The sequence below is a fragment of the Cyprinus carpio genome, chromosome A24 (assembly GCF_018340385.1).
Source record: "Cyprinus carpio isolate SPL01 chromosome A24, ASM1834038v1, whole genome shotgun sequence".
In the NCBI taxonomy this organism is placed as follows: Eukaryota; Metazoa; Chordata; class Actinopteri; order Cypriniformes; family Cyprinidae; genus Cyprinus; species Cyprinus carpio.
The window spans coordinates 5,719,984-5,736,191 of NC_056595.1; the positions used below are offsets into that span (position 1 = coordinate 5,719,984).

Sequence of the window (16,208 nt, forward strand, 5' to 3'; positions counted from 1 at the left end):
GTCATTTATGTTTGTTGCTTGTCAGATTGTATGATATGACCACATGGGTAAAAGCTGATGTAGGCTGTGCAACATCAGTGTCCTTTTTATATCAGACTATATATGATATACATCTTAGAACTTTGTTCTCGGTTGACAGCATTGACTGGCCATCATCAATCAAGTCACATTCTGACATCCTCATTTACATGCAAAACAGGAATGGAAGTGCATAAGCTCAAGCAAGCAGGTGTGCGTTAATATTGACAATGTTTATCCTTATAAAGACGAAAACAAACTGAGTAGAGTATGAGGTTTTTGGGTAAAATCATTGAATTTATAGACTACTCTTACTTCAGAGTGAACTTGAGGTTACTGGCAATATTCTCAGAAATATATGATCAAAGAAATTTTGAAATTTTACCAAAATGCGTGCTGGCTTAAAGGGATAGTTCTACAAATGAGAATGATGTAATAATTTAGTAACGCTCATTTCATTCCAAACTTGCTTTCAATACAGGTTAGTATTTTTCCAGATTAGTTAAAGCCAGTAGAGTCATTAGACTCTTTTGACTTTCACAGTACACTTTTCAGAAAAAAAGGTTCAAAGCTGTCACTGGGGCAGTTCCCTAAGGTACAAAAGCTAAACTGTACATCTTTGTACCTTATTTAGCCCTAAAGGATGACATATAATAATACTTTAAAGATATATATTAGTGTCATGCCCCTGAACTCATTGTGTTGTGTTTTCCCTCCATCAGGTGTGCATTGTTCCCTTTAATAAGTCATCCCTTACACCTGTGGTTCTCCAATTATCCCCTTTATAAAAGTCCTAGTCTGTTGAGTTTGTTTGTGTCGGGTCTACTTGTTGGATATTCTGTGTTTCAATTGTGGATTAGCCCTGTGATTCCTGGATTAAAGAATTTTTGTTTGTACTCCATGTTTCTCTCTTGTGAAATCTACATATTAGTAACTTTTGAAATGGTACTGGCCCAATGACAGTTTTGTATCAGTTTTTTTTTTCTTTTTTTCTGAGAATATATAGACAAAAACAGTGACACCTTAGACATTAGACTACAATGTTTTATCAAAATATTGTTCACTGTGTTATTACAAGACTGAGTAGCAAACATAATAATGTTGTTGTTGTGGTACTAGCAAATAAAGTGAATCATAGCCTTCATTCCAGAAACAATTTAGTGCCTGTTTGTTTCAAAAAGGCTTGTTTTATTGAAATAAAATGAGAAATTAAGATATTTGGAAATTAGCTGAAAAATCTTGAAAACTAGATCAGGGGCCTGTCCTGCAAAGTTCAGCTCCAATCCTAATCAAACACACCTGAAGCAACTAATTAAGGTCTTCAGGATCACTTAAAAATTAAAGGCAGGTGTGTTTGATTAGGGTTGAACTAAACTTAGCAGGACAGCCGATCGCCAGAAGTAGGGTTGGGCACCCCGGTCTAGACTGTTGCAAAGTAGGGCCTCTATGGCATGGTGTGGGTTTGTTAGTTCAGCACATCCCATATCCACCTTTTTCTTCAATGCGGAAGTAAGCCTATGTACGATACTTCTGGTTCATTAACCGATATAGGTAAATAAAGAGAGGAATAATAACATGCAGTAAACAATAAAACTGTATTCCTGCAGAGTTTTGTTCCAACCCTGATTAACCAGTTAACTGGGGACTTCAGGATTACTAGAAACTTCCAGCTGGGTGTTTTGGAGCTGGTTGGGGCTACACTCTGCAGGACAGTGGCCCTCCAGGACACATATATGGTCAGATTGAGATCTGGGGAATTCTTGAGGCTAAAACAACAACTTGAATTATTGCCATGTTTGCCATTCCTGAACAATTTCTTTTATTTATTTATTTATTTATTTATTTATTTATTTTTTGCACAGTGTGGCAGGGTGCATTATCCTCTAAAAGAGACCAGTGCTATCAGGGATTACTATTGTCATGAAAGGGTGCACATTGTCTGCAACATTCCATCAGGTAGGTGGTATGTGTCAAAGTTACACCATGCCAGGACCCAAGGTTTAAGGCAAAAGGGGAGGGGGGGTTCAAAGTTCAGTGGTACCTGGGGCAAAAGAGGAGAGGAGAGGAGAGGAGAGGAGAGGAGAGGGGAGGGGGGCAAGGTCAGGAGGGAGTTCAACTTCCTGACAGCCTGATGAATAAAGTTGTCCTTCAGTCTGCTGGTCCTGGCCTGGAGACTCTGCAGTCTCCTCCTTGATGGCAGCAGACTGAAGAAGTTCTGTGACGGGTGGGTGGGATCACCTGCAATGCAGAGGGCTTTGCAGGTGAGATGGGTTCCACAAATGTCCTGGAGGGAGGGGAGAGAAACACACTAATGATCTTCTCAGTTGCTCTCACTATGCGTTGAAAGGGTGTTCCGGCAGGATGCGTTGCATGCGCCATACCACACAGTGATGCAGCTTGTCAGAATGCTCTTGATGGTGCCTCTGTAGAAGGTGCACATGATGGGGGCCAGGGCTCTGGCTCTTTTCAGTTTGCGGAGGAAGTAGAGACGATGCTGTACTTTCTTGGCCAGTGCTGCGGTGTTGTCAGTCCAGGAGAGGTCCTCTGTGATGTCCACATCCAGGAACTTGGTGCTGCTCACTCTCTCCACAGTCGCACCGTTGATGGTCAGAGGAGCATGCTGAGTGTGCACTCTTCTGAAGTCAACAACAATCTCCTTCATCTACTCCACATTCAGAGAGAGATTGTTACTGCACCACCTGGCCACCAAACTTAATACAGAGGTTGGAGTTGTGTGACGGTTTGCAGTCGTGGGTCAGCAGAGTGAAGAGGAGGGGGCTCCACACACATTATTGGGGGGGCCCAGTGTTCAGTGTAATGGTGCTGGATGTGTTGCTGTAGACCCGTACTGCCTGAGGTCTTCCAGTCAAAGTCCAACAGCCAGTTGCAGAACAAGGTGTTGAGCCCCAGCCGGACCAGTTTGTGAATGAGCTGTTGAGGGATGATTGTGTTGAATGCTGAACTAAAGTCTATGAAAAGCATTCTGACGTATTATTCTTTTTTATATCTTTTTTTTTGTCTAGATATGTGGTTGCTGAGTGGCGATGATGTCATCGGTCGAGCGGTTGGACCGATATGCAAACTGGAAGGGATCCAGGGAGGGGGAGAGGGCGGAATTGTTGTTGTGGATGTTTGGCCGTTATGAGAACTTTAATTGTATAGGGGTAAGTGCAACTGGACGGTAATCATTAAAGCAGGATGAAGACGGCTTCTTCGGGACTGGAATGATGGATGTAGCTTTGAAGCATGTGGGAACAACAGCCTGACTTAGTGATGTTGAAGATGTCTGTGAAGACATCAGTGAGTTCCACTGCACAGTCTCTCAGTACACGTCCAGGAATGTTTTCAGGACCCAGAGCTTTTCATGAGCTGGTCCTGTCCGGGGTCAGCATCATCACCTGGTCACTGGGAGGAGGTGGATTCTTCTGTGCAGTGGTGCGGTTTTGTTCCTCAAAGCAAGCGAAGGCAGTGTTCAGCTCATTCAGCAGGGAAATGGTGCTGTCACAGGTCTGAGGTGGGGGCTCTGCTGTTACTGAATTAATGGGCTATCCTCTTGGAGTACTGTCTCTTAGCCTCTCTGATGCAGTGGGATAGGTTGGCCCTAGCTGTCCTTAGGCCCACCTTATCTCCAGCTCTGAAGGCAGCGTTTCGAGCCTTCTGGAGTCTGTAGACCTCCCCTGTCATCCACAGCTTCTGGTTGGCCCGGACAGTGATTGTCTTTGTGAATGTTACATCATTAATACACTTGGTGATGTAGGCAGTGACAGTCTCTGAGTACTCTTGGAGGTCTGTGGTGTTATTGTAGGGTGGGCTGTCTGCTGCTCACTGATGTGCTGGTACAGTTCATTTAGTGCGTTGCTGTTGTTGGAGCTGGAAGGGATGTATACAGCAACGGGCAGTATGGCTGTGTATTTCTTCAGAAGATAGAATGGCCGGCACTTAATAATCAAACTCCACCAGGGGTGAGCAGTGTTTGTAGACTTATAGTAGTAGCTACCCCAAATTGCTCCTGGGCTAACTTTTCTGGCATCTCACTAGATGATATCATGCTCTCACTTAAAAAGATGAAGTCATCCTCTTGCCCATTGGATATAATACCAACATCCTTATTTATGAAAGTAATAGATATTGTTGGTCCTAGTGTTGTCAATATTAACATTTCATTGTCCACTGGGATGACGCATGCAGTGTAATTAAAGCCCAAAACACACTGCATGATTTTAGCAATCCTATGAGATCACTGCATGTAACACTGTTTGACATGGATCTAATAGACTTGTCTACAATGTGTGTAGACTGCACGATGGTGACACCTATTGACTCGTGGGCTATGACAAGTTACTATTAAAAAAAAATAAAATAAAAAATTTAAGTCATCAGCATGTGTTAGTGGTGAACAAAAAGAGCATAAGTCACACTTTAGCAGTTGTGTTTTTTTTATTTTTTATGTGTGCTGAAAAAAAGTGGAAGAAGCGGAAGGGATAAGAGCTTGATGTAAGCAGTTTTGTTTTAGCACCATGTTGCACTGATTTCATTTTGCATTTTTATTGGCTCGTCAGTAAACGTGTATCGTAGCAGCAAACGCACTGTGATGATCATGCTGTATCGTAAGTTATCTTTGGTCGCAAGAAGTGATAGTCTTTGAACCTCTCTCATTGTACGACACAGGACCACCGATTAGGAGCCACGATCACAGAAATCGCCACGATTGATTCACGATGCCAATCTTTTATCTGGGACAGCCAAAAATTGTGGATTGTTTAGGGCTTTAGGGGTTACTGAGCAGGCATTAGGACCTGGGGGATACTGCCGCTGGATGTGCTATTACTGTTTACTCTATCATACACCAAACGTGTCATTCTGTACGTGCCATCTCAGTTTAAATCCAGCAATCCAAAACAGTGAATCCAATCACCATTCAGGCAAAACTTTGATTCAAGAATGAGCCACAATGCTGATGTGATCTAATCACACTGTTGATGTGATCTAATCGCTTGCACACCCTGAGCACATGTGAGTTAATGTATTCCTCTTATTGGCAAGACACATCGGCATAATTAGCTGATATTAACATTTAATTTATTAACATTAACATTTAATTAATATCTACATCTAATAATTTAGCAGACGCTTGTATCCAAAGCGACTTAAATGAGGACAATAGCAATCAAACCAACAAAAGAGCAATAATATATAAGTGCTGTGACAAGTTAGCCTAACACAGTACATGTAGCAAGGTTGTTTTTTTTTTTTTTTTTTAGCAAAATAATTAATTACCTGGGCCAAGCATTGCTGAAGCAAGCAAGGAGCTAGCATCAGACCAAACAAGTAAATAAAGACATTTGGAGATTATTTTTTTTAAGCAAAAATTGAATTAAAAATTGATTACAATTAATTGTATTGAGACAACCAAGTGCCACAAAATTGAATCCCATGTAGCCAGTTACAATGACACACACAAATTTGGTGTTAACATGTCAAAGTATTGCAGAGATACAGCCTCATAGGCAGTCTGGCAACATGCCAATACAATTTGTTGATGCAGCATATGAATTCCTACAGTGGTTTTGCGTCGATCACACAAGCAGTTTCAAAGATATTTTGTGAAAGCTGTTTAAATGCAAAATCACAACATTGCACAAACCATAAGGCAAAACCTAGCAGCTTGCCTCAGGTCACATTTGTGATGACGTACTAAATTTGGTCTGAATACGTTAAAGCGTTGCAGAGATACAGTACAGCCAAACATCCATTTTCATGAATGCTACATATATATACAGGTCCTTCTCAAAAAATTAGCATATTGTGATAAAAGTTCATTATTTTCCATAATGTAATGATAAAAATTAAACTTTCATATTTTTTAGATTCATTGCACACCAACTGAAATATTTCAGGTCTTTTATTGTTTTAATACTGATGATTTTGGCATACAGCTCATGAAAACCCAAAATTCCTATCTCAAAAAATTAGCATATTTCATCCGACCAATAAAAGAAAAGTGTTTTTAATACAAAAAAAGTCAACCTTCAAATAATTATGTTCAGTTATGCACTCAATACTTGGTCGGGAATCCTTTTGCAGAAATGACTGCTTCAATGCGGCGTGGCATGGAGGCAATCAGCCTGTGGCACTGCTGAGGTGTTATGGAGGCCCAGGATGCTTCGATAGCGGCCTTAAGCTCATCCAGAGTGTTGGGTCTTGCGTCTCTCAACTTTCTCTTCACAATATCCCACAGATTCTCTATGGGGTTCAGGTCAGGAGAGTTGGCAGGCCAATTGAGCACAGTAATACCATGGTCAGTAAACCATTTACCAGTGGTTTTGGCACTGTGAGCAGGTGCCAGGTCGTGCTGAAAAACGAAATCTTCATCTCCATAAAGCTTTTCAGCAGATGGAAGCATGAAGTGCTCCAAAATCTCCTGATAGCTAGCTGCATTGACCCTGCCCTTGATAAAACACAGTGGACCAACACCAGCAGCTGACATGGCACCCCAGACCATCACTGACTGTGGGTACTTGACACTGGACTTCAGGCATTTTGGCATTTCCTTCTCCCCAGTCTTCCTCCAGACTCTGGCACCTTGATTTCCGAATGACATGCAAAATTTGCTTTCATCCCAAAAAAAGTACTTTGGACCACTGAGCAACAGTCCAGTGCTGCTTCTCTGTAGACCCGGCTTCTGGCGCTTCTGTTCAAAAGCACTGTTTCTGGTGGCTCTGGATGTTTCTACAAAGACTCAGGCCTGTGCACAGGTGGCTCTGGAATGTCCTTCACCTCAGGGTCCGGTCACCTCTTCTCGTTGTGCAGCGTTTTTTGCCACACTTTTTCCTTCCCACAGACTTTCCACTGAGGTGCCTTGATACAGCACTCTGGGAACAGCCTATTCGTTCAGAAATTTCTTTCTGTGTCTCTTACCCTCTTGCTTGAGGGTGTCAATGATGGCCTTCTGGACAGCAGTCAGGTCGGCAGTCTTACCCATGATTGCGGTTTTGAGTAATGAACCAGGCTGGGAGTTTTTTAAAAGCCTCAGGAATCTTTTGCAGGTGTTTAGAGTTAATTAGTTGATTCAGATGATTAGGTTAATAGCTCGTTTAGAGAACCTTTTCATGATATGCAATTTTTTTGAGATAGGAATTTTGGGTTTTCATGAGCTGTATGCCAAAATCATCAGTATTAGAACAAAAAAAAGACCTGAAATATTTCAGTTGGTGTGCAATGAATCTAAAATATATGAAAGTTTAATTTTATCATTACATTATGGAAAATAATGAACTTTTATCACAATATGCTAATTTTTTGAGAAGGACCTGTATATATATATATATATATATATATTTGTTTATATATCTTTTTTTTTTTTTTTTTTTTTTTTTTCTAATTATTCAAAAAAAGTTTGATCAATCATCTTGAATTCCATAACTTTTTGCCAGCATGGTCTGAAAATGATCTGGCTCAATTTTTGTGAAAATCGGACAAATTGTCTAGGACGAGTTCGAAAAATGGGGTAAATTTTATGACAGAAGAAAAAGATGTCAGAGTGCAATTGAATTTCCATGAGCCTAGGAGTCAGACAAATTTAGTTTCTTTTGGATTGGTGTTGGTGATTTATTGGTTTAGATGGGTGATACATTTTGAATGCTTTTAATCTTGGGACTGACCTCTATCAGTGTGCCAAACTACACCACTTTTTTACCATGCATACAGATGGGAAAAAGTTGCCAATGTTACTTGGCTAACATTTTGTAAATACACATCTACACTGACATAACTTTTATGGTTTCACTTTATTTTTGATGAAAACTTTCTGTTTGACTATAACGCCAACAGTACATGTCTACTAGAATATTAGTATTAGATGTTTGTTTGGTTTGAATAAGTTTAGGTGTTGTTGTTGTGTTGTTTATTGTCAGTGTTTGTTGGGTATAGTTGTAGGGTTAGAATAAGTTGAGATGTACTTGTAAAGTTACTTATAGTCAGATACAGCGTTACTATTCATAAAAGTAACGCGTTAGAGTTCATGCGTTACCCAAAAATTAAAAAGCCGTTTGCAGCGGCTCACACATGACAGACACAGCCCCCGGCCCCTTTAAATGCACCTAGAAGTCGTGACTCCCGACAATGAATAACGTCAGTCATCCGACTAAAATTAACACTGCAGGATAACAATAACAGAAAGACAGTCAGCAATAGGCTATTCCACATGGCGTTTTATTTATTTATTATCACAGAACATATTATTAATCAAAATTCGCACCTACCCAGCCAACGCTATCTCACGACCAATTCGTACGTATTTTACGAGGTGGCTAATTCGTACGAATTTGTACGACCTCACTCGTACGATTTCATACGATTTGCCTAGACCCCAGTGACGGGTAGGTTTAGGGGCGGGGTTTGGTGTAGGTAATTCGTACAAATTCATACGAATGTGCAACGTCGTAAAATACGTACGATTTGGCAAAAATCGTATGAATTTGTACGAGTGTGGTCGTACGAATTCGTACAAAATTAGCCACCTCCTCGTAAAATATGTACGAATTTTGAGATCCATGGTTATCAAAGTACAAGTATGCTTACTTGTAAACACAACCTTAAACAGCTTGCAGATTTAATCCATTTAGAAATGATGGAACACCAGCCATAACATCTTAACAGAAATTTTGTTGCCTGTCAAAACAAAAATGATAACAAACCGAATTAAATCCTTTTTGGCGGTCGACAGAAGCTTTTCACCAACGCAGAGTGTGCATTTTACCGTTATGTTCTTTTCTTTTTCGTTGACAAATTGAAAATAATGTGCGTACTTCCATAAACCAAACGCTGTCCTCTCTGCCATCTTGCCGGGAGTTCGAAAAAATGTCCACACACACACAGGGTCAGGCGCAGGGCACAGATATCACAGCCATTGACTTTACGTAGAGCTTCGGCTCCGCTGGCAGGTGGCACAGTAGAACCTAGGCCTACTGTCTAACAAAAAGCAGGCTGCAGTCGGGATTTTCCTTTCCTTAAAATAACGGATTACTTTTTTTTCAAAAATAACGAAGTTACTGATTACTTACGCACGAAACTAACGCGTTAAGTTACACATTTCAGGAAAAAAGTAATTAGAGTACTCTAACGCGTTACTTTGTAACGCGTTACCCACAACACTGCTTATAGTCAGTAGAATGTCTGTCTGGGGACCATCACAATAAAGCAGACATGTAGGTCCAGCATTACTTATAGTCAACAGAATGTTTAAAGGGATCATCAAAATAAAGTTATTTTTTTAGTCCTCCACAGTGTACCTTGGTTGAATGCATGCATAGATGTTTGCATGTTGTGGCATATCAACTAGCACACCCATTTTTTATTTATTTATTTTTTTGTACAGTCACATCAAAAATCTGTTTCCTGCCCTGCAATACTTGTTTCAGTCCAACTAAATTATCTGCATTAATCAGTGAACAGGGAGCTCTATCAAAGATCCAAGAGCAATCATTTTCTGTTAACTTGTTGCTCTACTACAATATAATAGTAAACAGCGATTATGTGTCCATTCTTCAACAAAACAAAGCTGTTCCTTTTCACTACTCTAGTGAATTCGTCTGAGTAATATAGTTGTCCACTGACTAGAAGTCTACTAAATATTTTCACAACTGTCTCCACAGTGGCTGAAAGTTGCTCACTCATGGCCAGTATCTCTTCTCAAGTAAGTTTTTGTGAATAATGCAAACCAAGGGTAACAATCTGATGTTGGTTTTTTTTTTTTTTTTTTTTTTTTTTTTTTTAAACCGCATCAGTCTTTTATGACCAGTTAAAATGCTGTACAGCTGGATGCATTCAGGCACAGCATTTCTTTGTGCATCATTCCTCAAAAGATGCAGTGCTTGTCTATATGTGAATATAGTTTCATTATGTGTAAATGAACGCACTGGGTGCCATGAAACATTTTTAGTATTTCCCACAAATGTACATTAAATGACACACTTTGCTTTTCATACAGTATTTCAAAGTTCTTGACAAACTCTACAACCAGTTTTTAAATCTTTTTGTCCTTGCTTAGTAAAAACATGAATGTTACAAGTATTAACCAGTGCTGGTAAAATACCTGGGGCAGAATTCCCTTTAGCACAAAGATGCTATAAATCCGTAACCAGTTCTGCCATTCACTAGCCTTCCAAAACCTTCTTTGCTGAATAGATTGGGGTAGTCTTGTCACATTGCAAGGATGCTTAATTTGTAAGAGCTGCTCATCAGAGTCAGTGGCTATGTTTACATGCACACTTTTTGGTTCAATCGGACTGAATTTATTATGATTGATGAATCTGATTGTATTGTTTACATGAACTCTAAATAAAGTGATTGGGTTGATGTGCACGTTTATGAAAGTGAAAGTGACGTGACATACAGCCAAGTATGGTGACCCATACTCGGAATTCGTGCTCTGCTTTTAACCCATTCAAAGTGCACACACACAGCAGTGAACACACACACACCATGAACACAAACCCGGAGCAGTGGGCAGCCATTTATGTTGCGGCGCGCGGGGAGCAGTTGGGGGTTTGGTGCCTTGCTCAAGGGCACCTCAGTCATGGTATTGAAGGTGGAGAGAGTGCTGTACATTCACTCCCCCCACCTACAATCCCTGCCGGCTCGAGACTCGAACTCACAACCCTTGGATTGCAAGTCCAACACTCTAACCGTTAGGCCAAGTTTATGTCACAAGCTTCAATTCGGAAAAGGTTTTTTTTTTTTTTTTTTTTTTTTTTTTTTTTTTGACGTGCAAACTGCTCAAATAGTGAAAGTCAAAAGTGAAAGTGAGATAGATAATACTGAGTTTCTTACTGTTTGCACGTAATAACCACTCTCCTACACAGTTTTTTTTTATGTGTTTTTAACAGAAGAATTCATATTTACCTGTGCTGCTCATTTATCACGCAAAAAAATAAATAAATAAATAGCCCCTACCCACACCCAAAACGGGTTGCCTGAAAGCCAACAGCTGACAACCTCTAGCACTCTAGAGTGAACGGCTTTAATGTCTTAACATTCAGCTTGTTACTGCCAAACCACAAGCCAAAAAGTAAAACATTTTGTTTGCGTTCAGGGTAAGGAAGCTCATTTATAATCCCTTGTAATGGCCAAATACTATAGAGTGATGATTTAAATACAGGCACGCCATTGCAGTTGAGTGTTACGGAATATCCGTGAGGACAATCAAATGGGCCTTCATTTGTGTTAAGATTTTTGTACATTTTACCACTACGTGTCATCATAACGTTCAGAATTACATGTGCCATTTCCTGACTTTCCTGACTCCAAGCTTCAGATTCATCATCAGTTATCTGAACAACAGGTTACAAAAATGAATGCCCATACACAAAATAGCCTTCATGTGACCAAAGTTACCATAAGAACTAAACACTAGGTTAGTTACAAACATTCTTTATGTTCCTTGGTATAAATATATAAAAATATCTTCCTTGGTGTTCAGCAAAAAAAAAAAAAAAAACACTTATACAGAACAAGCTGAGGGTTAGTAAATGGAGAGAGAATGAAGGTATAATATCTCGGTTACGTATGGTAACCTTTGTTCCCTGAAGGACAGAACAGAGACGTCACGTCGGTAACCGACGAATTGGGATATCGCTTTGATAGACCAATCTACTTTGTGTGTAAACTAAATGAGCCAATGCACATTGGCATGCAATTATTGCATCCAGCTGCAGCGTATCACAGCGTGAGTATAAGAAGGCAGCAGGTGCAATGCGTACTAGTTTTTCACTGTGGAGCCGAGCCGTTGACCCGGATCGAGGATCAATTAGGATTGAGTCAGTAAGAAATACCAAGGGTTCACACAAAAAAAGGGAGTCCACTTTTAGTTATTATACCGCCCGCAATTGGAATCAGTTTCCAGAAGTGATCAGATGTGTTAAAACACTAGCCACTTTTACATATAGACTCAAAACTCATGTGTTTAGCTGTGCATTTATTGAATTGTTACTGTGCGATGTCCGAACTGATTGCACTGTATTTTATGTATTCACTGTATTTTATGTAAAATCATTTTATATTTTTAACTGTTTTAAATTCATTTTAAATCAATGTTTAAATAATTTTTCAAAGTTTTTAAATTCCTTCTTTTACTTTTGTGATTTTATTTATTTTTTCACTTTTACTATTTTACTTTCTTTTATGTAAAGCACTTTGAATTACCATTGTGTATGAAATGTGCTATATAAATAAACTTGCCTTGCCTTGCCTTGATGACCAGGTCATGCATTTACATTTACATTTAATCATTTAGCAGATGCTTTTATCCAAAGCGACTTACAAATGAGAACAATAGAAGCAATCAGACCAGATAGAGAACAACAACAGCATACAAGTGCCATGACAAGTCTCAGTTAGTCTAGCACCCGAAGATGCGTTCCTGCATCAACATCTTGAACGGTAACCGATGAAGGGCCCGGTTCAAAACTCGCTGGTCCAAGATTGGCCATAACCCACTGCCTTTCTTGGGTACAATGAAGTAAGGGCTGTAAAACCTGACCTCATATTGGCTGGAGGGATCCCATCCTTCTCCAGTAGGACTGCGATTTCCGCACACAAGACAGGAGCATCAGCCTCCTTCATTGTTGTGAAGCATATGGCGCTAAACTTGGGGGAACGCCAGGCCAACTGAATCGCATAGCCGAGGCTGATGGTCCACAGAAGCCAGCGAGAGAGGCTGGGTAACGCTAGCCACCAGCTGTGGACCACAACCGTGGACATCGCATGACCCAGAGAACTCGCGGTGACCTTTGTCACTCGAGGTGTAAGGTCAGTGGCAGTTAGGAGCTCTTTCAGAACTTCCGGATCATGACCACCCTCGTGTTCACCTGCAGTTACGCTATAGTGTGTAAGGCGGAAGCAGTTTCTCCACAAGCCATATAGGCACTGCCGGTTAGACCAGACGAATGCCTACAGGCCCGAGAAGGGAGCGACGGGTCTCCCCGCCAGGAGGAGGTGGACTTAAGACACAATTGCATTGCTACTGACCGCTCCACCGGAGGGATCGCCGAATACCCCTTCGCTGCACCACCATCGAGGGTGGTGAGGGAGTAGGACCCAGCAGGCCGATTTCTGGCAGTAAAAGGTGCCGTCATGACCTGGTGAGCTCCTCATGTACTTCTGGGAAGAAAGGCACCCGGGGCGGGGTGCTGAGAACCAACGCGGGCCACCCTGAGAAACCAATCGTCCAGCCTGGAAGGCTCAGGACACGGTGGGGTTTCCACTCGAGCCCTACCTTCTCGACGGCAAAGGGAAAGCATAGCTGCCATCTCTGGATCCGATTCAGGCATCTGGATCCGATTCAGGCATTGCCATTCCCAACTGGATCGGAGGTGCTGGAAAAGTGGTGGGCCCCCAAGGGTTTCCACCACTGTGACCCTCAGACTGCCTGTGCTACTGCCGGAAGTAGTTCTCACCATATCCTGGATTCTTTCATTTGCTGGATTGACCGATGAAGTTGACTGTTGCTGGCCACTATCTATCTATCTATCTATCTATCTATCTATCTATCTATCTATCTATCTATCTATCTATCTATATTGGGGGGGGGTTGTGTCTAAAACGACCGATACAGACAGAGTGGGACTAAATTAGAGGGTAAAATAACCTTTTTTTTCCATCGTTATGTTCTCTCTGGAATCTGTGTTTTATCGGAACCATGGAAAATATATTTTATTTTCAATCAGTCCATTCTTCCCCTGGAACATGCGTGTAGTTGAACTTGAGACTTGTGAGTGAGAGAAATCAAGCAATTTATGGACAACTAACGTGTTTTAGACCAATGAGTAATAGACAGTCACAGTATACTAGGGAGGGACTAGGCGATGCACTCATGCATGCAAAAAGAGGCCTTGGGTTTGGAGAAAAATACCACTTAAAAGGAAATAAACAACAAATATGTTTCAACTTTTAAGATTTTTAAAGTAAAATATCTAAATATCGATATGCGCTTGTTTCTTGGACAAGGGGACCAGACAAAGATGCGGTTAGTATAATACCAACAAACTAGATAATTGACTTTGACCCAACAGATACTTCCAGAACATATCTTGTGGGATATCGAATTGCTAACATCAAGAAGCCTGTCAACGGATGGCAAGTTGAGCATGCAGTGGTGCTACAGTTAGCAGGCAAGTAAATTAAATTAGATTTTTTTTTAGGTTTTTAAGAACATTATGTGCGTTCACACAGAATGCGCTTTTCTGTACCATTTCACTGCTTTTGGAATTTTTTTTTTTTTTTTCATCGTGTGCTTGGGTGTCGAGTCACCTTGTGACGCTGAAGTTATTAGTTTTGAAAAGACGCTTACTGTGTGAATCAGCCTGCAAGAGAATTCTTATAACATCACACGAGCAAAGTGCTGTTTTTTGACTGTTATTTGGCCATAGGCCAGAGGTGACAAAATATCCTTTAATATATTGTGTTTTGTAGCTTGTAATGATGCTAATACATTAAAACATCTATCTTTCTACATTAATGCAGGAAAAGAGTCTACACTGAAATCTGCTGAGTGGGACCTTTTAAAAGCAGACACATCAAAACTCAGAGACTCCGGAAACCCAATCGCCTGTTCATTGAAGATAAGGATTAAACTCCAACTGGAGACATAAACTGCCATATTCCAAGGAAGGTAATTGAACAGCTACACAATGCACTAGGAAGGTAAACTGAATTGATGAGACCAAAGACAGCGCTACCATGTACTATTATGTTATTTAGATGTTGCAATGCTTAGCACTGCTTTGAAACACAGTATAGTGTGTGTGTGTATTAGTGTTCTCTAACATGATTACTTTTTGATACATTAGAAATTAAAAATGGCCTCAGAACTGTGTATTGGTTCATCTGTTAACAAAAGTGAATATCTTCACCCTCTAGAAAAAACTCAAACTTGCAGCTCAAAGATGAGCAGAGGAAGAGATTCTTTCTGAAGACAACCATTTTACCCCAGCAATCCAGAGTCCAAGAGAATCTTCAGTGAATGAAAATGCTGCCCAAATCCAGAACTTTAGAACCAGGGCAAGGCTTTTTAGAAGGAAAACAACAGACTGCGCAACATGGTCGTTCAAGGCAAGTATGTTAGATTAAATGATAATGTGTGTCTTCTTATCCTCTTTTGGCTTTATATACAGCCACTGTGGTTGCCACCTCTATAATTATGTTGAACTTTTCTACTATTCTGTTGAACTGTTGAAAACTTAATTTTCCTGAGATTCCAGCTTTGTTAGTGGACATGAGACAAATTCTAAACAAGAAAAATTCTACAAAAGATGTATGTGAGATTGAAAGTGAGGGTAAAAGTGCACCTATCAAACCATCCAAAGTAAGTTTTTTTTTTTTTAATTGGTACATTCTGAGTAGAAATTAAAAACATAAAATGTAACATTATGTTGGTTGTGGTTTTTATACAACTATTAAGGTGAAACTTGGAACCATCGCTGTCTCCATTCATTGTTGGGCGACTGCAAAAGCTCAAGGTATTCTAAATATAAAACAACAAATAGCCTTTGGAGTCAGACTCCCAATGTCTGAATTATTACAAAAAGAGAACTATTCGGAGACACATCATATGGATTAAGCAAATACCTTCAAGTGAAATGCAAGCTTATTAGGAAATTGTTTGAGTGCCACAGGCCAAAGTTTACAAAACCCTATTCTTCACTGTTTGCATTCCTGCAGTATTTAACAAGCCAGCTCATGATTTAATGCAGATATTATGAAAATGATCATTTCTGCTGTCTTTTTCTGCTGAATGTCTAATTATTTTTCTTCTATAGATGCTGTCGTAAAACAACATCCAGGGACCAGGGTATCTGATATACGAAAAACAATCAACACAAGAATTTGTGAATTAAGGCACCAACTTAATGAAAAAAAAAAGTCTTCAACAGGACAACACTTTCAGGTCCTTTACCTCTTGTTTTATTTCCTTTATTCATACCTTGTTTCATTATTTCCTTGTTTTTGTCATTTTCATGTATGATTATTTCATGTTTAAAGTTGGATGGCTGAAGACCAAATGAGTTAGACAACAGGGTTTGAGATGCTGTATTGAAGAATGGATGGAGAATAAGAACCCAAATTCACAAATCTGTCTAAATCTGTGTTAGTGAGCACTTCTCCTTTGCCAAGATAACCCATCCACCTCACAG

At 40.2% G+C, this 16,208-nt stretch overlaps 1 long non-coding RNA gene across 1 annotated transcript; it reads left to right on the top strand.

Moving 5' to 3' along the window:
- Positions 1-13,618: 13,618 nt before the first annotated feature.
- LOC122135492 lies at positions 13,619-15,967 on the top strand. The gene is made up of 5 exons (XR_006153537.1): positions 13,619-14,686; positions 14,935-15,130; positions 15,276-15,379; positions 15,476-15,533; positions 15,834-15,967. It is a non-coding gene; the product is annotated as an uncharacterized LOC122135492 (long non-coding RNA).
- Positions 15,968-16,208: the final 241 nt, after the last annotated feature.